Below are 25,990 nucleotides of genomic sequence, written 5' to 3'. Positions count from 1 at the left end.
ACCCTCTGCACTCCCTCCACCATCAAGGGTGTGCCAGGCCATGCTTTGATCCCTTGCCAATTGTGACAGCCAGCCCCACATGGCCATTTATAGAGCGTTGCAAGGGCACTGTGTGACACTGCCAGCGTCACCCAGTGACATGGCCATGGCCATCAGACACCACACCTCCACTAGACACCACACCTCCACTCCTCTCTTGTCTATTGACCATTTCCTCACATCTGATAGCAACGTGCTCAGCAGAACTGGCGAGCCACTCTCAGCACCAGCAGAGCCAATCCCACACCCACGCCATCGGGACCTGCTGCTCTCCTGAGGTGTTAGCACCCTTGGTTTAGATTCTGACCCTAGAGCTTGTTTATCTCCCTCTCCATCACAGGCTCCGAGGACACTGGAGGCAGACAATGGCCACACAGCTTGGGCACAGGGTCCAGCACTAGAAGCCCAAGGAGCAGCTCCCAGCTGTGCCACTGGGGCTCTGCCATAAGGATTTCACGCAGCAGTGCCTCAGTTTCCCCCTGTGCAAAGTGAGGATAAGGATAATGACCTACCTCCGAGGGCGTGGGGTGCGGATGGGTTAGCGACCAGCACTACAGAGACACCCCCCACCACCAACCAACCCCGCCTGGCACTGGAGGAGCCGAGGGCACCGCAGGAGCCGAGGGCACCGCATCCTGCCCTGCCTGGTCCTGCTGGGGAGAGCACTGCCTGCCAGGGCTCTGCCGCCTGCGACTGCGCGAGTGTCCAGCCAGCCCCGTCCTCATCGAACCACCCTGCGTCTATTTGATAAAGACGAATATTGCTTTTTAAATAAATATAAAAACTCCGCTTCCTCCTTGGCGAGTTCATTTTGAGTCATTTTATCTCTTTCCTCCCCCTAGATTTTTCCCCAAATAATGTGATTAAGTGAGTCAGCGTTCTGCTTTCCCTGACAGCCTCTGGATTTAATTCAGTTTGAGGACTGTGACCTTTGACTCCTTTTTACTATACTAACCCAGCTAAGAGAACACTTAGCGATTTCTCCGCTTCCTACTGGGAGAGTATCTGGTGGGGGGTGAGGAGGGGGAGCAGGGGTGGAGGGGGGAGGAAGAGAAACAAACTTTCACATAAAATTATGGTATATGGATAATTGAGAAGTTTAAAAACATGAATCTAATTGTGCTGTCCCTTGAGAAGCAGATATTGAGCCATCCTATAAAAGGCTTGGAGTATCCCAATGGTGATTTATTGCTAAATCCTAGTATTTTTCAATACATTATAGTTTTTAAATTGTGTTTAAATTGAGTGTAGAAGAGCAGAGGCCATTAGGAGATGCAGAAATGATGATTATATTTAAATATTCATGCACGCAGTACCTTATTATTGAATCTGAACACTAACAAAATCAATATTAAGTGCGGTTTGACATGAATTTATTTATGAATTTCGACTTTCTAAGTACTGTATTTTTTCACTCAAAAATTGTGAGTATAATGTAGTAATGATATCAAAACAGAGTGTCAGAGAGCATTAGCTGAGGAGGTTATAAACCTCCGTATTACAGGGCCCCATATCGCCCTCAAAAGTGCTTAGTGCACAAAACCAAAATGTTTGGGGTTTGTTTTTTTTTTTTAAACACGTAAATACACACACACACACACACACACACTCGCTCAGAAATAGGAAGGAAATTCTCAGTCGGAAATTGCACTGCAGTGGCTTTGATTGCTCTCCTGCTTCAGGGACCAGGCAAACTGGGATTTGAAGACAGACAAACCTGAATGGAGTGCTCCTGGCACGTGGTTTGTGGGGGCACTTTGGTGCTCCGAAGGGAAGCTGCCTAAAAGAGAGCAGCCCACGAGCACAGGGTGTAGCCGGGGTCCCAGCCAGAAGGGAACCAAAGACATCAGTCTGCACCAAGAACACACAACTCCTGCCCTGCTGGGTCAGTCACACTGGGATCCCAGAAGGCAACACCAGTCAGTATTCCCATGAAGAGAGTCCAGTGGTAAGCTGTGCTCACATTGGCTGGTAGGTCAGGTGGAGAAGCATATCCCACTCTCCTTCATAAGTGTAATGGCAGTAAAGAGAATGGAAACATGCCTCTTTCCAAAACCAATGTGCAATAGGGCAGGTACCTTGAGCTGTTTTCACTCAAAATGGTGCAAACATGAGAAAACTGGCTAGAAATTACCTCTCTTTGTCCTCTCAAAAAAAAATATGCTTCTATATTTTTCATGCTTCCTTTCTAAGGTGTATCTCAAGCAGGGCACTTGGTAATCAGGTTGGAACTTCCCCAGAAAAGAGAAAGACAGCTTTTGAAAGCTTGGCACTGGTGCTGCTCATTTACCCAGGATCAGTTAATGGCAGTGCTGCAGCAATCCCCCTGCTTCACAGACTCCTTGTCCTTTCAATTCCAACATTGCTGCTCCATTACCACTGCCACCTCTGGACACCTGGTAGGTTTTTGATGGAGCCACCACTCCCTCCTGCTTAAATGAGCAGAGATTTCAGCAGTGGGAGACAGCAGCCTTTTTGGTAATGGGGAGGGGAATAATTCAGACTAAAGCCTTGACATAAGGGGACAGAGAGGAGGGGCTTGCACAGATCTATCTACAGATAAGTGATGTATATTAAAAGCTAGTGCTCTTCCTCCCCCACCAATTAATTTCAAATGTGAGAAGACTTTTGAAGATTTATTTGCTATTGACAGGAACCTGGACTGAGCCCTCCACCTGCTGTACTGTGCATCCTCCTTTGAGCCCAGCATTGGTTTAGAAACACTATAGAGCCCACAGGAGACCCTCACCCCACTTCCCTTCTTTAGCATAAAACACCCCTATCCCAACATCACTCCCAATGGAAAGGGCTATCCTTTCATCCTTTCTGCCTGGGAGCCATACACCTGCAAGTGGCAGACCACCTAAGGAAGACAGAACAATTTTGGTATCTCTGGGTCCAGTCCATTGTCAGAAGCCCACAAGGGGCAGCAACAGATACCATGGCAGCAGGATTTCCTAGTCCTTGCTCTCTGTACAGACAGGTACGGACAGAAAAACAGTCTGATGGAAGGGAAACATCATTCAGTTTTGTCTTTGATTTCTGACCATGACCAGGAACCAATACTTACTGAACCCAACCCAAAGCCATACTGCCTTCAGTAACACCAGATATCCAAAGAGTCAGTATTTAAGAAGACTCAAGCATTATATTTGAAGCAGATTGCTGAAGAGCACAGCCCAGCATACTCCTAGTTTTCTCAGGTCTCTAAAATACCAGGTTTTGGCAAGCAAGAGCCAGGGATGCCAAGCAAACTGCACAGTACAGGAATGGTCTGCAGTCCTAAGGGAATCTCCTCTGTTGGGAAGTCGTCTTGGTAAGCCCTTCAGCAAAGTGAACACCATTCTGCAGAGTACAAGCTGAAGACAATCCACCCCCGGAAATCCTTTTGGATGCAGAATTTCTGCTCAGATTAATCTTTCTTTCCTCCTTCTTCTCAGACTTGCCTCTCTCTTCTCTGCCCATGCTAGCATTTCCCAGTACAGCCTGCCAGGCTCTTAATGGATTGGCAACGTTCTTCAGGGACCAGAATTGACACAGAAACACATGTAAAGTATCCCCTCTTGGAAGGGGTTTGATCATGGAGCACTGACATGATGGCAGATCACACTGCCTACGCAGAGGCCGCACACGACAGGGCAAGCAGTAGCAAAAACATCACTCATTAAAATTAATTCCTTTCTCATTTTCATCTTAAAAGGAATGCTCAGATTTAGTGGTCTCAGCTGAGTCTCTGATGGATAGAGGTCTGCATTAACAGAGCCCATCATACCCAGTTTGACTTGGTTTATGCTCTGCAGAATGGATTATTTCGGTGACTTTTCCAGGAGTAAGAACCAGTTGAAGAGCCCAGGCCTAGGGGACAGCATTGGAAAAGACTTTGTGAGTCACTCTGAAGTCCCTATTATTGCAGATATCCACATCTCTTTGTTAAACCCAAACTGAAGCTGTAGCATTCCAGAGAACACACAGCCCCAAGGAAAGCTCACCATCTGAAAGGTTTGAGACATCTCAATTTGACAAGGAACCCAAGCAGCAACAGCATCTGGGTATCAGAAGCTGAAGCCTTAATCAAAATCAGGGAATCACAGCACTGAAGACAGTAAAAATGTATGGAAAAGACATTTTATATTGTGTTTGCAACCCTGCAGAGTCAATGGATATTCCATGGAGAAATAGGGAAACAAATTATTTTATAAAGGTGATGCACAGAACAGGTGATGTGCCCCAGGTACCTAAAGCTTGCAGCAGTTTGGAATCACAACTGACAGTGTGTGTGCCAATGTACTGCCTTAACCACAAGGTCTGGGTTCTGAACTCGAGGTGTTCCCTTGGTAAGAGATACAGTATAAAGGGCACTCGAGAACATTCAGCACCCAACCTCACTCTAAGCTTTTGGTAACAACTTCCAGGTCTTCACTGCACTGCAGCTGCTCTCAGTGCTACCTTCTGTGGTAAAGGACAGGGCAGTTCAGATGCCTTGGGAGAGGACACCAGACTGAAGTGTCACTGGTCTGATCCAGGTACAGCAATCCCACATTTCTCATGAGATCTCTTTCCCAGAAATGCTAAACACCATCTTGGAAACTCTGCACACAAGAGATGTCTAATGCTGGCATTATTTCTAACACTAACAACTCGTTAAGTTTTTCCACTATGCATCTGTATCAATATTTTAACACAACTGTTACAAGGAAAATTGCTTTTTTTTGTGTGTCTGTGTCTCTTCCCTCCCCTCCTCTCTCATTAAATCAGCATGACAGATTTTAGCCTATTCCATAACTAAGTGAATATCTCGGAAATTTAAAATCCCCAAAGCACAGAGACAGGCTCTGAAAGGTTCCCAGTGGTGCAGAGTATGAACAAACTCAATGGGCTTCGATTGTTCCCTCCCCTTATTGTAACTGCAAGCAGGCTCAAAACAATGGGATCAACCCAAATCTCTGTAGGAGACAAAGAACCCAAAGCACAACTTACAACCATGAGATTCAGCAGTGTGACCACAACAGGACTAATTTTTTAGGTGAGGTTTCCTCCAGCAGTGTGACACCAACACAGAGTTTGATCAGATAATCTACAGCTGCTTCCACCTGATTTAAGAGGCAACAAGGAGTGGTGTAAGGGGGATCCATTACACTAAAATGGAAGTCAGACATCAGGATATGGATTGCACAATCTGTAGGTGGAAAAGGAGCACAAAGGTCCCATCCAGATCAGTTCCCAGTATGAGGAGCCCAGCCATTTACTGGTATTTGGGGATATGACTAACATGCATTAATGAAAGGTAATTACTTCAGAAGATCAGCACAGACAAAATGGTCTGTATGGGGGCAAAAAGCAGAGTGTTCTCAGAGCCAAGGGGGTAAAAATTACAGGGGAACTGATTAAAAAACAAACAAACAAAAACAAATAAGAAGAAACTGGAGGTCTTTCACATGGAATATTCACCAGCATTTTTAAGAGGTGGGTGGTGGAGAAAGTGCTATCACCAAGGAAAAAAAACCCAAACCCTCTTTTCCAGTAAATCGATGTATTTTGCTCTAATTTTATTAGGAATATAAAAGGAGCCTTTAGAAAAGTGCTTAGAGAGCAGAAAGAAAAAAAGAAGAGATAGGGAAGGCTAGCAGTGGAAACATTAGTCTGTCTGTATTAGGAATCCCATACTCACATTTTATTGTTACTGTCAGGATGCAAAAGGCAGCGCTTAAAACAAAATAATACATAATGTATTACAGGGGCATAAACATCAGCAGTCATTTTTATTTTAAAAAGAAAATGCAAAAAAAATGGAGATAGCTTGCAAGTGAGGGATCCAAGGCGCAGCATTTATATCTGTGTCCACTGAGATAATCAAAAAGGTATTAGAGCAGCTGATGGAACAGGGTACCACAAAGGGCTCCTCAGCAGTTTACCACTGTTCTCATTACAAGTGGCTGTGGGAAGCTTGTTCAAAGAAATCATGGGGTCAATTTTTAGGGTGGGTGGGAATTTACTCCAGCTCCAAAGGTGAAATGATATTTAGGGAAATAAACTTCATACTTTCGAATGAGTAGTAAAGAAAATGGGTTTTGTACATTTGTGCATGTTTTAGGAGAGAGAGAGGGAAGATGCAGAAGTAAGGAGTCACTTATGCTTTCCATCCAGCTCTTTTCAACCATTACTTTTTGGGGGTGCTTGCCCTATCTGTGTTGACTTCTGCTTTTTTAAAGTTAGTTCTCTTGGTCTCTGCACAGCACTTCTAAATCATGGAGAATAAATCCAGCATCTTTTGTTGCTGCCATAATACAAATAAACAAGCTTTATGATACCTGCCTGGCACAGGAGTAAGCAATGCACGTGCCATCTCTTGCTTGATGAGACTACTGGGGGGAAGGAGGGTCCTGACTCACAGGACTTACATCTCAGCTTCCAGCACAGACTGTCCATACTCCAGGGGTTGTTTCCCAGCCCCACATCAGCTACACTCCACTGCTGCCCTGCTTTCCATCCCCTGCACGGGCAGGGCTCAGTCCTGCCACTGCTTGGGCTCCTACACTGTGCAAACTGCACAGCTGGCCCCAGCTGCCTGCTTCAGACTCTGCTTAGCAGGGAGAGGGGACTCCTTTTTCCTTAGGAAGTTTCTAGAGCCACCTGCTTCTGAGAGCAGTCCTAAAGTCAGGAATGCAGAGAAAACCATGTGAGTGGAAAGTGCAGGTGAGCTGCAGTAGAGCAGCACTGCAAGGGGAATGAAAGAGATTTTAAATATTTCAGCTGACAGCTGGATCTAACACCCCCCAGAACAGCTGGATCCCCCTCTGTAAAAACAACCCAGCTCTTCCCTCCCATTCCCTGTGATTCTCTGAAGGCCTCAGGGGGTACTTGATCCCCCTGTTTCCCTATCTGGTTGTACTGCTTTTGTCACAACATATGCACACGAACATGGCACAGCCACAGCCTGCTGATGGGAGGATGTCAAGAGGATGTGACTGCTCGTGGCCTGTGTAGTCATTTGGAGGGCAGGGAAAGAGGAAAGGGGAGGCAGATTGGCCAGAGAGCTGGGAGGAGGTGGGCGAGGAATGAGATGGGCAAAAAATAAAGGACAAGCAAGTTCAGGAATGGAACAAGATTAGGCAAAACAGGAAGTAAAAATGCAATTATCTGGCTTTTTAACTGTCTGTCACAGTAAACCACGATGTATCCATCTGCCAGAGCCTTTCCCATTTATTCTGCAAGAGTAAGTGGGGCAATTCATGCCTACCACAGAGCAAAACTAGGGGTGTTTAAAAAATTAAATAAATCAAATTGCTCTATTTACTAATTTCAAATAATCTGGAAAACAAGGGTCTGCTCCAGGAGCCAGGAATTATTGACAACCAAAATTTAGAAATCCTTTAAGGAGGTGATATGCATCAGAAACTGATGAATTAAGGAGTTCTACAGTTCTGGAGGACTTGCTCTTGAGAATTGGAGAGGAGTTAACGTCTGAGGCTGGGTTTCATCCCCTGCTATGTCACTTGCTTCACTTCTCAGCACCTGAGATTAGCTACAATGCTTAACAGCTTCACTAAAATAAATAGGGATATTGCTCTTAAAATGAGGGCTCTGGAGATGAGCAGCATTAGTGGGACTCAGTGTGTGTTTGTCTTTCATACAAGGACAGGGATAGGGAATTTGCTGATTTCAGGTAGTCTTGGAGGCTACTAGCTCCTAAAATGAAAATAATTGTGTGCATGCTAGAATCCTCTGTTTGGGAGAGAACTGTGGGTGATAAATCAGAGCAGGGATACACTCATGGAACTGGCTGCTGGACAGGGCTGCTTTATGAGAAGCTGCTGCAGGTCAGGCCTGAAGGGCACAGAGAGCTGTTCAGAGAAGAGCTCACTGTGCATCTCCTTGGGTAGCCCTTGCTGTTTCCTTCCTCTCACTAACATTTATACTCTTTAGAGAAAAATGGGAGAAAAAAGGAAATTCCAAAGAAGAAATTATGAATTGTACATCTTGTGAAAATTCTGCCCACAGCCCAGAAGATAATCTCCCCCTCCCTCCCATCATGCCAGCTCGTCTCTGTGACATCTTTCCACTTCATAAATCTCTTCCTTGATTGAGAAGCAGATCTGGGAAACAGCCCCTGGGGGAAACAGTTCCTGAAAAGCCTGTGTACCAAGCCAGAGGCATCTTCTCATTGAGGTACAAAGCAAGTAAAGGCCTCAGACTCACTGCAACTGCACGAGGGTTCTTGGCACCATCTAGTGCCAAGAAAAGAGACTACGGAAATCACGCTGGAGATGGGGAGGAGAGGTGTTTGGAGAAAACTTGGAGAATCTGCTTGGGTAGTGGTGGCAGCTCTGCTAGCACAAGGAGGCAGAGGTAAATGCTTGCCATCTCCACATGCTCTTTGTACAGGGTATTCTTCCTTGTAGTAAATAAGCCAGAAGTAGTGCTACATCATACAGGGAAAGCATTATGGAATCTTTCTGGAGGACACCATCTGCTGTCCTTCATGGAAGCTTTGCTACTACAGGTGGGGCTGCTCATGGCAAGGGTGCACATCCTCCCTGCTGTCCTGAGGATGGCAGTGGGATGGCCAATGACAGCTTCCAGAGAGCAGCCCGAAATCGGGAACCCGCCGAGGGATCCCGAAACCCTGAGCTGCAAGTGAAGTTGCACTAAAGGAATATGGAAGGTGATATAAAGTAATAGCAAGGCCATGGATTGTATGAAAATGGGTCTGACAGAGGGTGTAACTATCACTTTGTAAGCAAAGGAAAGTCCTTCATCGAGTTTGTTACTCATCCACTTCCCTCCTCTCCTGTACAGCAAGAATAGTAAACAGTCACCCAAGTTACAACAAAACAATCAGTATTTAAAACAAAACAATGCTTCTTGTTTTTCAAGTTTTCCTGGAGCCACCTCCCTTCCTGTTCAGACCCATCATCTTTCACTGTTCCTGAACATAGCCATCACCACCAGGCACATGGAACTGCAATGATACCAAGCCTCAGTACTGAACCTCCAAGAAAGTTATCACCTGGGAAAGGCTACTGGCTTGTGACGCTGACAAACTGGGGCACGTGTGCTTTGCACGACTACAAGTCCCACTCCTGCCTGCAGTCCTCAGAAAGCAAGGGTAGGAATCAATGAACTATCCAGGAGTAATGTTCTCAAATCAACTCAGCTCTTCATCTTTCTAAGGGAAGCAAGCCAAGGACCATGCTGAAACCTTAACCACAGGGCCCAGCCACTCTGTGGACACTAAAGATGCCAGGGCAGTTTCCCAAAAAGCAGGTGTAGGCTTTGGCATCCTGGGCCAATATTTACATTCCTCTTTGCTGTTACAAAGCAGCCTTTCCACGCAGTTAACAGCCAGATCCCCAGGGGAATGTAGGCGCCTAGTTCCCATTTCATCGGGAATAAGATGTCTCTGCACCTCTGAACCTGGACTGCAGCACTTCAGGATCCCTGGCAGGAAAATGGGTGTGGAAGAGTTTAAAGGCCATTTCTACCCTGTCTTGAAATTCGTGTTATTGTTCATTCCATACAAAGCAGTTCTGAAGAGCTCCCAAGCCAAAACTCCCTGCTTGCACAACAGGGTAATGATTTACATTCCCTTTGCCAGGGTGCAAATGATACCTCGTGATGCAAGGAAGCAGTGGGATCCAGACCTTGTGACAGTTAAATGGGGAAATCACTGCCCTGGCATGGATCAGACAATGTGGGTACAATCCTGTTACCAGAAATGCTCAGCACTGGAAACATGCAGCACAGTACATCCACTCTGCAGTCCTGTCTCCCTTAAAGACACGGACACATGCAGTTTTAAAGTGCTTTAAGCAGCTAATTAGGGTGTCTTCCCCTCCTTTATCCCACAAGATGATAATTGCATTATAAAAATGAATATGTAACTAAGCAGAAACCACAGGAGCGGTGATGGCAGAAAGGGAGATGGAACCAGCAGCAGCCTCACTCCACAGTCACAGGTGGAAGCCCTCACATTAGAGAGACTCGCGCTCCAGTGCGGTTTCTGTAGCTGTGGGGAGGAAAACCTCGAAAAAGCCCCACATCATTTAGAGTCACAAGAGTCAGCGAATGGTTTAGTGCTTAAACAATCGATGTCAGGAAGAGAGAAGATCCGTGAGAGTGTGTCTGCCTCTTGCTCTCCCTGCATACATCTCCCCAGAATGTCTACAGTCATCAGGATAATTCAGAAAGGAAAAAAAAACAGACTTGGCTTGGCCTAACTGGGGCTATCACTGTAATTGTGGAAGGAAGTGAGAACATACCAGCAGGGCCCCAGGGAGAAAGGAGCAAAGTGAGGGGAATGGAGACTGTCTTTGTGGGACCCTGTGAAGCCGAAGAAGTGTCAGAGAGCAGCACAGTGATGCCTGAGGGTGGAGCAGAGCTAAGGCAGTTGGAGCCTCCTGCAACGGCAAATAGCAAAGGATCTGAGCTTGGAGCACATCCCCCCAGCCAGCACAGCCCTGGGCTCCCTCAGTAGCAAACACTGTGGGTGACCAGGTAACTGGGCACATTCTCTACACATTGAAAACGAGAGTTATCACTGTAAATAGCTGCAGGGATAATAAATATCTTTATGATTTTAGAGAGGAAAGGGGGGACCCTTCCTAGCCCCAGTTCTTCTCTGCCCCCTGCGGAGCACAGGCAGCCTCTATTCTACCAGTCCATTCTTCCACATCCAGTGCATTATTATGAACCCTCCAGCACACACAGCTAATTAGGGAAAATATCCTTTCTAGCAATTTAAATGATTTTGGCATTTTCAGGAGGGCACATGTAATATTCAAATTACTTCCACTCTGCGCTGCCTTGTCTTGCCTGGCTCATCTTCCCAGGTGAATTTGTAGTCTCTGAAATGCTCTAATTTCCCACACAAGCCATGTCAAATATAATTTTGGTGCAAAGTTGGTAATTATACGTAACATCAGTCTGATGTTAAAAACACTGAAAAATTTAGCAAGAAGAGACGAATGGAGAGACACAAGTCTGAGACCAAGGAACGAAAGGCGTGCGGCCCCCTTAGTATTTGCGCTCGTTAATTAATAATAGCATGTTTTCAGGAACTGAAAGGATGTGTTTCCTGAACTGACTGGAATTCACTTATGTCCCAATTACATTGTCTCAGTGAAGAACTTCGGTCAGGTCTCGCTGCAGAGCCGCAGCTAAACCAAAATCCAGGCTCCCCGCTCGCTCCATCACAGCTGCAAGGGTATGGGAAGGAGCAGGAATCTCACCACGGGGCTCAAACCCAGGGACCAGATTGTCTCCTCCTCTGCCACCCCTGCTGCAAACCCCTCTGGAAGTAGTCAAACAGATTTGCATCAGTGAGTCACCAAGTGCATGGATATGTATTAGAATAAGTGTAATTATAACTGCTGGCCCCAAAGTATTGGGCAAACATTTTAACAGACTTGTTCCTTGGCTCCAAAGAGAAGAATTAACATGAAGAGTGAATTATCTGACCCCATCATCAACCCTTCCCCAAGGATGCCTGGTCTGCCTGTTTCAAAGAGCATCCCAACCCAGCCTGCTTTTTGACACCATTATCCCAGAACACTGGCTGCCTGTTAAAAAACAGTTGAGAATTCACAAGTTAACCCATTCCACTCAGAAATCCATGCCTGCAATAACTGCTAGGAACCACAGAACCTTTTGCTCTGACAGTGTTGCTCCAGGTGATCTATTTATGGTGTTATTACATTATGGAAAGGAAAACCCAAGGCACCTCATGATCACTGTTTGAACAGCAGTTTCTGGCTCATATGAGTACTTGGACCACAGCTGGTGAGGAAGACTTGCTTCATTTTGATCCTGAAGGCTTTCTGCCAACAGTCAAGAACCTTAATAAAAGGCCTGGTCATATAAGCAAAGTCAGTACACCCAAAGCAAGGATTTGACCCCAAAGGGTGAAATAAGAGCCATTGAATAAAAGCTATTAATTCAGAGGAATGAGGTTTTTAAGAACTGATGAAGTCTCAAATAACCTGGAAGCTCCCGGACATAAGTAAACCCCACTTTTCCCCTATTTTAGCCATTGTCTGCTTGTATACAGGATTCCAGACCTAGTCTTGAATTTCAGTCTTTGTGTTTAGTGTGTCACACCCCTCTCCATCTTTCTTCAATCCCACATTAAAAGAAGAAATCCCTTGTTTTGCAGATTGAACACTCCCTGGCTTTTCAGCTCACTCTACCTACTCAAAATCAGTTCTCACTTCTCTTACCCTTTTTCACTCTCTTGAGTTTGTGCTGCTCATTTAACTGTGGCTGGCTGTGCATAAACAGAAAATCCATCATGCTCAGACCACATGGGCCAGAGAAACCCAGAAACTTTCACCACAGCTTTATGAAGCCCTTAAGACCCTTAGATAAAAGCAGCTTTCTGAATGTAAAGAGTGGTTCTGCAAGGCTTTTCCTTCTCGGCCTGAAATGATAATGTGCAAGAGCAGAGTAGGAAAAGATGACATTTGACCCCTGATTTCCCAAGTGCTAACTAGCTTTCCTTGCCATTTTGAATCAGGTCTCCAATGGAAGGCCAGGATGTGGCGAGGTAGCTGAATAAATATTCCTTTGCTGCCATGGCAATGGTGCAAACAGAGCAGAGCACGTGCCAAAGGAAGTTGTCATAAATCACAAGTTGGTCAATTCTGTTTCGTTTCCAAGCAAGGGTTACATAAACTGGTTGGAAAGAGCTTCACAGAGGAGCCAATTTTCATTTTCTTCAGGAAAGTGAAGTGTTTTCTCTCTTTAGTGCACTGCAGTGTTCTCTCAGCCATCCTCAGGCCTGAAAGACTCTAATTTCAGAAACAACTCCTACTTCCAGGGCAGTTCGAACTCTGCCAGGGTCTTAGGGATATCAAGGCACATCACAATGCCCAAGGTTTTTTTCCACCTGCCACTTAACAGAGAGATAGATAGATGCAGCACAGAGAAAACTGGTTACCTTCAGAGGTAAACCTTATCAAGGATTCTGCAGGGTGAGCTAAGCATGTAGAATACACATTTTCAGAGATCACCCTCTCCTGTCCCACTGGACCTTCCAGTATGGAAATGGTCTTTACAAGTCTGCAGTGCTTTCCACTGTCTCACTGATGGATCAGAATAGTGTTCTCTGGTGCAAACAGGTATTTCTGTGACTCTTACGCCTATAAACTCATTCCTTTTGGAGCTGAGACAACAAAGTGGGGACTTTGCCCTTCCCACTGGAGAATGAAATTTCTATGCTAAACACCATTCAAACACCACCAGCAGCAAAATGAAATCCAGCTTGTCCTTTGGCAGCTATTTTGGTTTTGTGGGCTATGATCATTGAATTGCTTGGGAAAAGGGAAGGAGGAGGTTCTGCTCCATCATTTGAGAAGCTGCACCCTCAGCCTGCTTTATAAGGGACCCACTTGGCAACGCTCCCCCCTGCGTGGCTCTGTTGCTGCACAGGGTGGCCAGTGAGCTCAGTTCCTGCAAACCTTGCTGAGTCCTGTCAACACTGCATCTCATCTGGGCTAATGCAAACCAGAAACTCACCCTCCTGGGAAGGGTCAGATAGAGTTGTAAAGCATGAGAGTGCTGACAGGGTCTCCAGCAACATGCTCCTGTTGTATCATTAGGTCCATATTCCCTGCATCTCACTGCTCCTGGATGATGCCTTGGTTCATTCCGATGCCAGAGACATTCTGCAGGCAGACACAGGCTTCCTTCCAGTTCACCCAGTTCCACTCTGCCCAACTCCTCCTAAACTTCACATTAACACCTATGCTAAGAGAGTGCAAAACTCTACCAGTCAAAACAGTGAAGCATTTGTCCTTCAATTGCCTGACATGTAGAGGGCACAAAGCAAGAAAGGACTTGGCTTTTAAGCCCCTCTTTGTTTGTGAGCTCCTCCAGCTGGTGGGGCAGATATAACATGACAGAATAATTTTCTAGGCAAAGCAGAAACCTCCTGTTCCAAAGTCTACAGAAGTCACCAGAAAAACAGTGATGGTTTCAGTGGACACGACTAGTCACAGGCTTCCTAAAAATAGCAGAGGAACAGCTTCACCCACAGAAATATTCATAATTAGCAGACCAAATATGACAGTAGTATTTGCATAAGGGTAGGCAGCACCCTAAGGAGCAACAGTCTGTGCTGGTATGGGACCAAGAGGGTCTCCATGACTAAGGGGTTCCTTGTGAATCACACTCATCTCCTGCAGCCTCTTCCTCACAAGGGTAGTTCACCAACTGTTCCATCTCAGGCAGCAGGGAAGCAAACAGCTGGGCAAGGGATTTTTGCCTTTTTGTTACAAATGTCCTGTGACCTGGCACAAAATAAAGGACACACTGATCACTGTCTTCAAGGCCTGAAAGAATTTAATGCTAACTGAAGTCAATTCTGGACTCCTTGTTTAGACACAGAGGATGAAGGAAGAGACAGAGTGAGAGCGCCAGGGGAGCAACTGATTTCCCGTCATTTCATTTCATTATTACCAGAATCAAATAAGCAAAAAACTCACGCATCAGGCTTTTATAATCATGAGAGCTGAAAATGAATGAATACATTGGATTACTTTGTACTGACCTGACTTCAGAGCCTTTACAGTCATAGAATTTCAGACTTTTTGGAGACTATTGATGTCAGAACTTGCCTTTGACTCATGCAAGTAGGAAAAATAACCTCACCTAATCATAGGACTCTACATCTGGGTCTTTAAGCAAAATGTCCACCCAGTTCAATGTTACTCTCATCACTGTCTCCTGAGGTTAGAAAATGAATTACCATTAAGTTGGAGGTCAGAATTAGACACAGAAGAGGCAAGGTAACATCCAGATGCAGACAGTGGTAGTTTTGGTGCTGGGACTTAAAATGGACTTCACAGCACATGTCACCACAGTTCTATGCCTTAATTTCCCCCTGATTCTGACTCAAGTTATTTTATGAAGTCTGCTGAATGGAAATAGAGGGTACCTTTGCTAATCTTGCTTGATCACAAGAGGCTGTAGCCTACAGATGTGGTTAACTCAAGAGTGTGGCTGTGAAGGTCCCAGATCAAAGACTTGCTGCTGAAGCAGGTGACGAGCCAGCTAAATTCGGGATACATTCATGAGTTTGACTATGTAGCAGCAGAGTGGTCTCCTCTCATTTTCTGTGTTGAAGCCTAGCCAGTCTCTTACCAGTGTGATACAATCCAGCAGCATCTAATCGGCTGCTGCCACCCTCGGCCTTCCCCCACCCTCAGCACTGGCGGATATGTCAAAGCAAAAACATCTCAGCATTTCTGATCTCCCTGGGGTCACATCTGGTTTGAGTAAGGCTCCTCATTTGGTTCCAATCCACTGATTTCCTGCTACTGTCCATGAAAAAGAGAGTGCGACTCTGTGGCTTCCCCTGGGTGTAATGGTCTAATCTGTACCTTGTTGTGCACTGTAGAGGGGAGGGGGAATCAGTGCTACTTGGGAGCAGATTCCTCTTCCCCTGTGACTGCATCCTGCTCTTATGCAAAGCACCTTTATTCTTGCCAGCAGTGGCAGCCCCAGATGTCCTGGTGCCCTCCCTGCATTATCATCCATGTTCCTCTGGCCTCCTAATTGAATCCTTTCCTGGCTGGGACAGGCTTTCCTCATTATGATGAACTGGATCCAATTCTACTCCCACCCCTCCATCTCCCAGTCTCTCCTTGTGAACACAGGGCAGGCCCCACAGAGCTTCTGTGGGTGGATGACTGCCCCAGTGAACCGTTCCTGCAGCTACTGGAATGTTGCTCATGATGTTAACAGAGCAGGAAAGCCCCAGATAGGTACAAGGTGGTAAAGGTATCTCCTCTGCCAAGATTCTGGCAGCATCAAGATGCAGTTTAGTTCTGAGAAATAATATCTAGTTGTTTTAATCTATAGCTTTCAGAGCCATTTATCTAAAACATCATTGTTTTGCAGCTGGTGAAGCAGCCTAAGAGTTCTCACAAGAGCAGTGGCGAAGCCCAGGAGTTGATTTGGTCTCTTGCATCCTCATTCCATAGGATCCTCTCCATAGGAGGGGAGTATCCATGATTAATGTTTCACTCATGCACTTAACAAGGAAGGGCAATATAAACAGAACAAATTATCTTTTTTCACTCTCACTTATCCACTGAAAATCTCATACTGGGGGAAAAAAGTTCAGTCCCATCACCTTATTTATCCTTCTTCCCCTTAATCCAAGCTAGACTATCTCATGCTGCACCACATGAAACAGAGACACGGGTTTTCTTTGCATGCCCTCATTCTGGGAACAGGAGCAATGCCCCAGTGTTACCACACTGAAGGTGACACTGTTGTGCATTAAGTGGTATTAGGTCAGGCACAGCATCACTCTCTACGTTGGGTTTGGTACTTAAACTGGTTTGTACAGAGCTGGGTAATTTATTACACAGGTGGCATGAGCGTGTGCAGGGACAGCCAGGCCTGTGTCGAGGCAAGTAAAGTCAGGGAAACTGAGGCACAAACCCATTTGGTGCATTGACTTCAAGGCAAGTTCTCAAGAGCACTGGGAGGAGACTCAGCACTGCAAATTCCCCCGAATTCCCCAAGTGCCATCACTTTAACTACTAACTCACATTCTTCTACTGCACTAAATGCATCTGGATTTCATCAGAGCCTGGATATTATTCTTAAAAATAGCCAAATCTTTGGAAAAACAAAACCCCTCAAAACACCAGAACAAAACCTCTGATCTAGAGTCTTTTCAGCATCTTAGGGAACGAGAGATGCTATTATTGTTACTAGAAAGGCTCTAAAGGCAACAGTACAAGGAACGATCTATAGGGCACGAGTATGTTTGTTATGAAATAATTTGGATCCACAGAGGAATTCCATATGTGGCTTCCCCTCTGGTGACTAGAGGTTCCCACCTTGGCAGAGATCCTGGAGTCCCATGCCTACAGGCTCAGCAGCATGGAAGGGGAGGGTGGACGCTGGAGGAGTAATGGGATCATCAGGCGCTGAGGCTGCTGCTTGGCACGCCGACAATGTTTGTTTGCACCTCTTTGAAGATGAGAGATGAAAGTGGCGCCCACATGGGCTGCCTTTGATTAGCTTCTTATTTTTAACATTGCAGCTGCGATTATTTTTCTTTTTCTTGAAGCATTTCTTCCCCAGCACCAGAAACTCTGAGGTTCCCTTCTCTAGGGAGGTTCAACTTCAAGGAAACATAACAAAGAGAAGTGTGAATGTAAAGGAGACTGGACAACTCCAGGCCAGTAGGGAATTATGTCATTTTATTTTTAATTTTACTTCCATTTTTTTCCCCAATCCCCCATCCTCAGTGGGTCTCAGAAAGAAAATACTTGTTTACTTCTTTTTTAATAGGGAAAATAAATGAGTCCTGGGATTGTACAGAGCTGTCATGAAGAGGGAAATGTCTAATGGTTCAATTCCCAGCTCTGTCACTGAACCACTCTGGGACTTGGGGAAAAGTCAGTTCGCCCATCTGTAAAATGGGATTTATAATGCGTTGCTTCTCAGGGGTATTGAAGGAGTACAAGTAGCATTGATGGAATGCTTCGTGCACCTTGGATAGAAGGGGCAAGAGCCCTGTGAAGTGCTGTCCTTAATAGATACTTAGAGGAGTTTCCTTCACTGTGGTACTTATCTGACCACAGCAGCCGAGTGCCTCACAGCTGCTGATGGATTTTTTTTCTATTACCTCCCTGCACTGTAGGATTGCCGCAGAGGAAAGCAAGGCAAATGGCAAATCGAATGGAATGGACCCAGTCACATAGAGAGTATGTGGGAAAGTCAGGACTAATTCTTTATTTCCTAAATTTCTGCCACAGCCATTAGACTTTCCTCCTAGTTGTACAAATTCTGTGATCTGAAGGCACGAGGGAAAGCTGCCTTCCCTTCCTTCTACACTGGGCAGTGACACTGTTGGTGTCTTCCTGCTGGATGAGGGACAAGTGGTCTGGAAAGGGGGTCACTGTTTGTTGTCATCAGTCCATTTCCTATCATAATATTTTGGGGGGTGTTTCTGTCCCCTGCTAGAGCAGTTTTCAGACAAGAATTTGGCCAGGTGTTACTCCAGTTATCCATAGTGAATGTCCTAGCTTTAACAGGATGATGACAGAAAAAAGCTTAGCCTGCTGTTCCCTGTTTTCAGGACCAACTTACAGAGGTGATAAAGAGCCAGATATACCAGTGATATCAGAGGAAACTGCTGGTAATTGGTACTTCCAAAAGAGAGCTTCACAAAGCTCTGCTGCTTGTATCAGCTCAAGTTTAACTTCTGCAGGAGTGCCTTAAAAAATGCTAGGCAGAGCCTGATAGCAACAACGTCAATTAACAAGATGTAAAAATCTGGAGTGGAGATAAGAGGAACACCCAAGGACAAATAACAATCAAGCTCTCGATACTCATGCACTTCAAAAGAAAAAACACAACTACGTATGTTTATGTTGATTTCTTCGGGCTATCTATCAAGACATTTACCAGCCAAAGAGAAATGGGGGCACATGAGTTGAGTAAAAACTTGTAGCACGCTTACACAAATCCAGCCAACTCTGGTTCCACCAAATAAAATACCTGCTAAATCCTCTAAAAGACACCTCAGCCTTGGCACAGTCAGTCCAAAAAGCACATAATTTACGCAGCTTTCCTTGTTTTTATGGCATTTCTGCTGCTCCCAGGAGAAGCAGATAGTTGCTCCAGCCAAGTACACCATCCAGATAATCCCAATGCCCAGACGTGGTCCTGCTCAACCCAGCTCCTCATGAGTAAATAAGCCAGTCTTATAGGCTCTTCTCAGGGATATTATGAAGTGATATATTGTGCAGGATAGCTTATAAAGTATACTTATTTCAAATTCACTCCAGCCCCACTCCATCCAGTCACAGACTCCAGGACACTAAATTAACCCCCTGCCAAATTTACTGCAAGCCACCTGACCATACCATTTAGCCACAGTAAAGACAAAATCTATACCTAGCTACAGTCAGGAAAGCAGGCAACTCTGTGGAAAACCTATTTATATCCCTCAAGGAGATCAATGCAGAGCCCAGGCCTGGAGGCCAGTGACCTTGGATTGACACAAAACTTAAAGGGAAAAAATTAATGGTGTCAACTCAAGAGACCATAGCTGTTATTCCAGAGGATTCAAAAGCCAGCCCTGCAGCTTACTGACCAAGAAAAGGTGCTTAAATAGGGATGCATTTTTTGGAAATAGAGCAAATACTCACCCATTGCTGGTGCAGGAGTGGAGACACAGAGCTGCTTTCCCAGGACTCCTGGAACGGCTGCCAGTGCCACACAGTCCTTGGTAGCAGCCAAATATCTCCCAGATGTCACCAGTGCAGTGTGACACCAGCAGTGGTGTCTCTGGAAGAAGTTTCTCCTCAAGTTGTCCCAAAGTGACACTGTGGTGAGCTTCCCATGGGCTGCCTCCCGAAGGTGTTCCCTCAGGGGTCTCCTGCCAGGGAATGGCGGATACCTGTGAGGCGGTGGCAGGGGGTGAGGCACCTGCTGTCTGAAGGGGCTGGAGGCCACACACGCTGATAAGATGAATTTTCAGGCCTCAGATTCCTCAGTTCTGCCTCAGCTCTTCCTTTGCTGCCTGAGCCTTTCCTCAGGTGCCTCAGCTCCTCCTCAGCCACCCCAGCTCTTCCTCAGTTCTTCCTCAGCCGCCTCAGGTCACCTTCAACTGCCCCAGGTCACCTTCAGGTTTTCCTCAACCGCCTCAGCTCGTCCTCAACTGCCTCAGCCAGAGCAGCAACAACCCCTGAGGGGCCACTCAGGGCGCTCCAACAGTCACAAAATGGTGGCCCCGGTGCCCAGTACTGAGGTACCAGCACAGTTCTGTGTAGATGACACAGCCAGATGCTGCTGCACAGAGCAGGAGAAAAGGCAGCCATGGCAGGAGACCAACACCTGCTCCTGCTGAGGCACCGGTGGCTGCTTGGACTGGCAAAAATGGCGGGAAACAGCAGCTGCCTCAGCGGCCCCTCAACCAGCCTCAGCCTCCCCTGACACAGGCCCTGAGGCAGCCCTGACCCAACAACCACAGCACTGACTGCTAGAAACCTCCTCTCCAGTGCAAACTCCATCCATACCCCCAAAACACTACCAGGAAGGGCTTTTAGGGGCAGAAAAAGAAGGCCCCACCCTGTCACAGCTGACCTCAATTTAGAGGGTCCGGCTGAAAACGAGACCTGCCTCACCTGGCACAGCTGTGAGGTAAATCCTGGAGAAAGCTGAGAGATTTCTGATTCTGTTTCATTGTTTGCTTTTAAATGAAAATGGTAAAAGTTAGACCCTTGAAAGAGAAGATTACAGGGACAGGGATGTTCCATGGAAGTTGTGCAGAATCAGGTTTTATTTTTGGAGTAGCCACTGGCTGCTGGTGCAGTGTCGGACACATTAATGTGCATCTGCTGCCCTTAACACCTCTTGCTTTGTTTTAATTCAACCATTTTTAGGCAAGAATAAATTTTTGGGTGTATAGGTCTGTGCACAGGAGGGCTGTTCTCTGTAATGTGGCCATGTGGGTTACTGGGGCGCAAGTCATAGCAATGCTGGCCATGCTCTGATCTTCAATTTTCTTGGGGACTTTTTGTAAAACTATTATTATTTTTATAACTTTTTGCACTGGGTGACAGAGCCAGGAGGCTGATCCCCCAGCCGGGGACCAGTAGTTCCCATTTGATGTCCAACACCGACCCCGTCAGCTCTCACAGAGGAGCTGGCTGCCACATTGTGGCCTGTTCCCCCAAACGTCACATCTGGCTGATGTAAAACACACATGTTTTGACTGAAGCTTTTTCTTTAAAATGCCAACATTAAAGGAAGGTTCGCTTTGTAAAACTGAAACTGTAAAACTCTTCTGAAACCCAATCTGGGGGATTAAAAGAACCACATGAAAAGGGATAAATATGACCTGGACATTTACTTCCTGTGCAGAAGTTCGCTGAACATGTGCCTCCCAGCCTGTCAGTGCGAAACAAGACCTTCTGCTCTGATTTCCAGAAGGGGAAAAAAAAAAAGAGGAGAAGAAGAGAGGAAGACAGGAAATTTTGTAAACTGACAACTCTTTTCTACTTCATGGCTCATGCCAGAGATATTGGTTTCTTTACAGTGCCACCTCATACACCTTAAAACCAGAAAGATGCACAACTAGTAATCAGAAATTTAGTGTTAACAAATTATTCTTATTCATACTATATGGCAAAATTGGTCTTGATCCATTTTTAACTGAGAGTTAGTGACAGAACTCCTTTGGGTTTCAGTGGGAATAAGGTCAGACCTACAGATACGATGGACTGAGTCCAAGGATTCTCTGATGATGTACAGAAGAAACACATGGATAGACAAACAGATCTTCAGTTAGTCAGAAAATGGCTCACTTTCAAACAAACTAATGCAAGATGTTTATATCAGTACTGTCCATTTCAAGTATTAAAAGTTACAGTTAGGTTCCAAAAGCAACTTTACTTAAATATTATCAGACTTGAAAGGGAAAAAAAATCAATTATAGATTCTCTGTATTTCTTTCCTAAGTTTTGAGTCTTTAAGAAGATATCACATTTTTTTCTGTTTTTCTTTACTAAATACTGAACTGGCAGAAGCTTGATTTTTTTTTAAACCAAAACTGACACTGTGATTTATTATAGTATGATTTCAGAAGACAAGACTTGGGGAAAAAAACCATATAAAAGCAGGCAATACATTAAAGTCATTACTGTTCTCAAAATAACTTTCTGATCTCAGGTCCCAGTGCACGAATTGCAGAGGATAAAATGCAATATAATGTAAAATTTGGCACTGCCATGCAGTTTGGGCAAAAAAAAAAAGTCCTTTTATCCCAGTTAAGTTCCCTAGAAGCCAGTTACACACTAATTTGGGATTATATTTCCCACTCATGGCTGATGATGTTAAATTACATTGAAAGTGGCGTTAGTTGCCCAACACATAATTTGAAGAAACACAACTTAAATACATAGAGAAAACAAATATAATAGAGAAGACAGTACTTTATCTAAAGACAGACTTCCAATAGAAAACGTTGGACTCTGCACATGGAACGTCGTGGGGCACCTTCCTGCACCACTGGGTTGTAACTGCTGGGACAGCTCACCCTGTGGATGCACACACAGGATCCTGGTTGGACCTGAGCTGGAAATATTCTGTACTTCTGGGTGCTTGAAACTGGAGCTTGTCAGTTCAGCCCCACTATTGTCTGATTTCTTTGGTGGTTTATTTTATTTGTTTGGGTTTTTTTAACTTTAGAGTGATTGAGTCTGTACTGGTGTTCTTGGATAATACTCTGTCCCCTGTGTGAGACACAGACACTCCATAGCCCCACACCAAAGTACATTTTCTCCCAAATATTCTCTCATCTTAACTGGGTTTGATCTTTGAGATGGAAAGTTCATCTATTCTACTTGCAGCCTTGGTTTTCTAATTCCACTGAAGCCTTTCACATCATCTGCTACTGTACAGAGCTGGCAAAACAATCTTCTTTCTTTCTGCCTAATCCTGACCCAATTTTAAAAAAAAAAAAAACTAACAAAAAACCAAAAACACCAACAACTTTTATAGTTTCAAGCCAGAACCAAGCAAAACAAAAGTGTGTTTCAAAGTCATTGTTCAATGGAGAAAAACCAGTTCCCAAGTCCTTTCCAAATCCAAAGTGGACAGTTCCTCAGTCACTTCCAAGCCGGAAAGAGGCCATTTTATGAGCCAGAAAGCATCCATTTTCTGCGTCAGTCCTGAGCCAGAGAGGCTACTGCCTGAGTCAGTTCCAGGGGGGGAATGCCTGGCACTTTTCCAAGCTTGGGAGTGTTGCTATCACAGCAATTGTTTGGTGATGCCACCCCAATAAAGCTTCATTATGGTGTTCCTCTTTCTATAAACTTCAGTGCCCTCCAGTGTCCCCAGCAATCACTTATCTAATATTAGGATATTAAAAAATATGGAAAGATTTTAAAGAGACTTATTAAAATGCAATTAGCAGCGTGTACGACTTAAGCAGTGAGATTATTTAAAAAAACGACTTGATTGTGTGGAATGCCACGCACCTTACAGAGATAATAAAGCTGCCAATCAAGTCCATTTTCAAATTAGGAAATTTTCATTCTTTTTTTACAGCCCCCTAAGTGAATATTAAAACTGATTATTAACCTCGGAGTGCAGCAGCAGCCCCCGAGCTCTGAATGGGAGGTTTCATAACCGTGGGTAGCCCGGGCTCCAGTCCCCGCTTGGGCTGAGATCTCGGCGCTTATTTAAAGGGACAGCGCTCGCCCTTGGAATGAGGAAACCTGGGAAGCCTGGATGGGTCCCTCGTTTGGAAAGGGGCAAAGCTCCAGAGCTTGGCATGGGAAGTTGGGAGGCCAAAGCGAGCTGCCTGCAGTGGCCCTGCCGCGGTGTTTTAGAGCCGTGACAATCCGCAGGTAAGGCTGCCCCCGCACGTCCGATCCCAGCATCTCCACCAGCCCTCAGCTCCCGGCGCTCAACCTGCCTTTTGTCCAAGGGAAAATGTGCACATTAAATAAATGTTTCTGTGGGAACACACACCTCTGTCATACCCGGGTTGCTGTGCATAGATTCTCAGTGGATGTTATTATTCTATGTTATTACTTCCCTTGCTAAATGTAAAACCCTGTCATTTACCTTGCCTTCTTTTTATTTAATTTCTGTCCTACTGAGAGACAATCAAGTGTGACACTTCCTGCTATTTGACTTTGCTGGCATTTTTATTTCATTTATAAAAATGGATCTTTCTCTGAGAAATTAAGTCACATTACCTTGACAGGTTACTCCTTTTGCAGCTCTTTACTCCACTGTCAAAGTAGATTTATTGATGCTTCCTGGATTTCTCTCTTCAAGCTTGCAAACTGGAAATGATGAATCCTCTGGAAGGCAGCAAGCTAATTCTTGACTTGAATGCTTTATTTTGGGATAAATGCAAAGATTCAAAGGGACTATATTAGTAGGGGGTAGCCAGAGATTCCAACTCCAAAGCAGGAGTATATTTTAGTATGTACTCAACCTTAGTAAATGTCTAATTTTACCTTTGCTGATCTCTTTGGGAACACACACAGAGCCCTGAAGGTATGGACTTGGGCACTTCACCATGCTGGTGCCAGGCTGCTTTGCAGGAAGGGGAGTCCAGACAAAATCTAAAGAGGGAGAATGTCATTGAGTTTGGAAGCATCTAGAAGTTATTTTACCAGCACATGTCTCTCATGACTGTAAGTCCCTCTGGAATCTAGCTGTGGCACCTGGATCTACTTAGGATTCGCATGGAAGCTATCTGCACATCTTTTCAAAGTAAATAATCTGCCTGGGTTGGATAATGGGGGTTAGGAGGATGACAAATTGGGTTAATAAAATGTCAGCAAGAGCCAGGTTTTTAAGTCTGGAATGAGTCACAAGTGAAACAAGTTTAGTGGCCAGGGTTCACCCTTGATCTTGAATTGTTATTTGTCTACATCACTGAGTGAGCAGGGATCCAGTGTAATTCAGCATAACTGACACCCCAATATTCTTGGGGGTGGGGGGAGAAAGGTGTTACTGCCTCGTTAGTCATGGCAGTTAATGAGAAGCACTGAAGAAACAGTAACCACAGAGGTGGAATTAGACTTCCAGGTGTCTGGGCTGAAAAGCAGCACCCCCAGCACACCCCAAATCTTGTGCTGCTCCTGAAGCTCTCAAAGTGCCTCTTTTCCACTCCCCGGTGTTTTCATGGCTCATCTTTTAACTGGTTTGGAATGTATGGAGTGGTTTATATGCTCATCAGGATGAACTGAATGTCCATGATCCTTTGGCAGTCTGAAGGTGAGAGGGGAAAGCAGTGCAGTCAGTACTGAGGTACATCAGAGAGGACACGTGGGGGCTCAGGGAGCTGCACTGCAGCTGGGTTGGTAAAACTGCAGAAAACAGTTCCAAAAGTAACTGTTGGTTGTGGGGTTTTTTGGTTTATTTTTCCCATTTCCATAAACAACTACTCACTGCTAAGCAAATTTTATGATGATTGGAACCACACTGGCAATGACAAAGAGAATTAAAGAGATGTAATGGACATATAATCTTTGGGTCCGTGAGACACTAAATGTATGGTAATGTCAGCACAGTAAATAACTCAGTTATTAACATATGCTAAAATTAGATCAAGCAAAACAAGCATTCACTAATACTGAGACAATTCCTGGCAGAGAAGAGAGATTACTGAAAAGGTTTGAGTAAGTGCTGTGAATGGGTGATTGCCAGGCTGGAAAGCAAACTTCCAAAAGCATGAAGACTTTGTCCCAGAAGCTGCCTTGCATTCCTTGATTAGGATCAGCTTCAAGAAAAGCCTCACCGTGGGTGCTGGCAGAACCAGACATGAAAAGAACAAGCTCTACCTAATGCCAAATCTTCCAGCTGCAGCTTTGACAGCAGGAATTGCCCTGCAAGTCTGTGCTGCAGAAACTCAACACAGAGTTACACAAATGGTAAAGCAGCAGGAAGTCTGATACCCAGCAATTCAAATAAATTAGAGCAACCAATTGAAAATACAACTGTGTGTTATTTGTAGCAGCTTATTGAGCAAGGTAAGTTTTGATCCAGACATTCCTGAGCATGGAAGTGAATAATTAGGTGACACAGTCAGAGCTTCTATGTTTCTTCTCCTAAAAATAGACATGGAAGATCTGAAACAGCAAAAGGGGAGAGGGAGAATATTGAAAGCACCCCTTCAGTAGAAAAGAGCAGTTCCAAACCCTGGGATCTTGCCACCCCCCTGAGCTTTCCTCACCCAGCCATGTGTGCTGCAGGATGTCTGGCTGCTCCAGGCTCCCCGGCTGCCTCTCACAGTCCCTCCAGGTGTCAGCCTTGCACTTTGCATGACGTTTTCTTCCCTCAGCCACATCTGGAATGAAGGGCTGGGTTCACTGGAGATTCCTGACAAGAAAGCATCCGAGATCTTAAAATATTAAAACATATTCCCTAATTTCATTTCAGGACAAAATGCTGAATTATCACA

General features: G+C 45.2%; 1 protein-coding gene and 1 long non-coding RNA gene across 4 annotated transcripts in view; both read right to left on the bottom strand.

Moving 5' to 3' along the window:
* The window catches only part of CASZ1 (castor zinc finger 1), a 273,799-nt gene extending 254,053 nt beyond the window's left edge, over positions 1 to 19,746 (bottom strand). For both annotated transcript variants that reach the window (XM_051786182.1, XM_051786185.1), the window contains exon 1: positions 19,212 to 19,746. The gene's annotated coding sequence lies outside the window, so the exon portion shown is untranslated. The remainder of the gene's footprint in view (positions 1 to 19,211) is intronic.
* Positions 19,747 to 22,374: 2,628 nt separating this feature from the next.
* Positions 22,375 to 25,906, bottom strand: LOC127470588 (uncharacterized). 2 transcript variants are annotated; one of them, XR_007904333.1, is made up of 3 exons: positions 25,763 to 25,906; positions 23,772 to 25,658; positions 22,375 to 23,485 (listed from the first exon to the last, which is right to left on the bottom strand). It is a non-coding gene; the product is annotated as an uncharacterized LOC127470588 (long non-coding RNA). The 2 variants fall into 2 exon arrangements; XR_007904332.1 differs by having other exon boundaries at positions 22,375 to 25,658.
* Positions 25,907 to 25,990: the final 84 nt, after the last annotated feature.

Source organism: Manacus candei, unplaced genomic scaffold (genome assembly GCF_025592945.1).
Source record: "Manacus candei isolate 608988 ecotype Guabito, Panama unplaced genomic scaffold, ASM2559294v1 h1tg000022l, whole genome shotgun sequence".
Classification (NCBI taxonomy): Eukaryota; Metazoa; Chordata; class Aves; order Passeriformes; family Pipridae; genus Manacus; species Manacus candei.
This window is presented reverse-complemented; position numbering and strand designations above follow the sequence as displayed.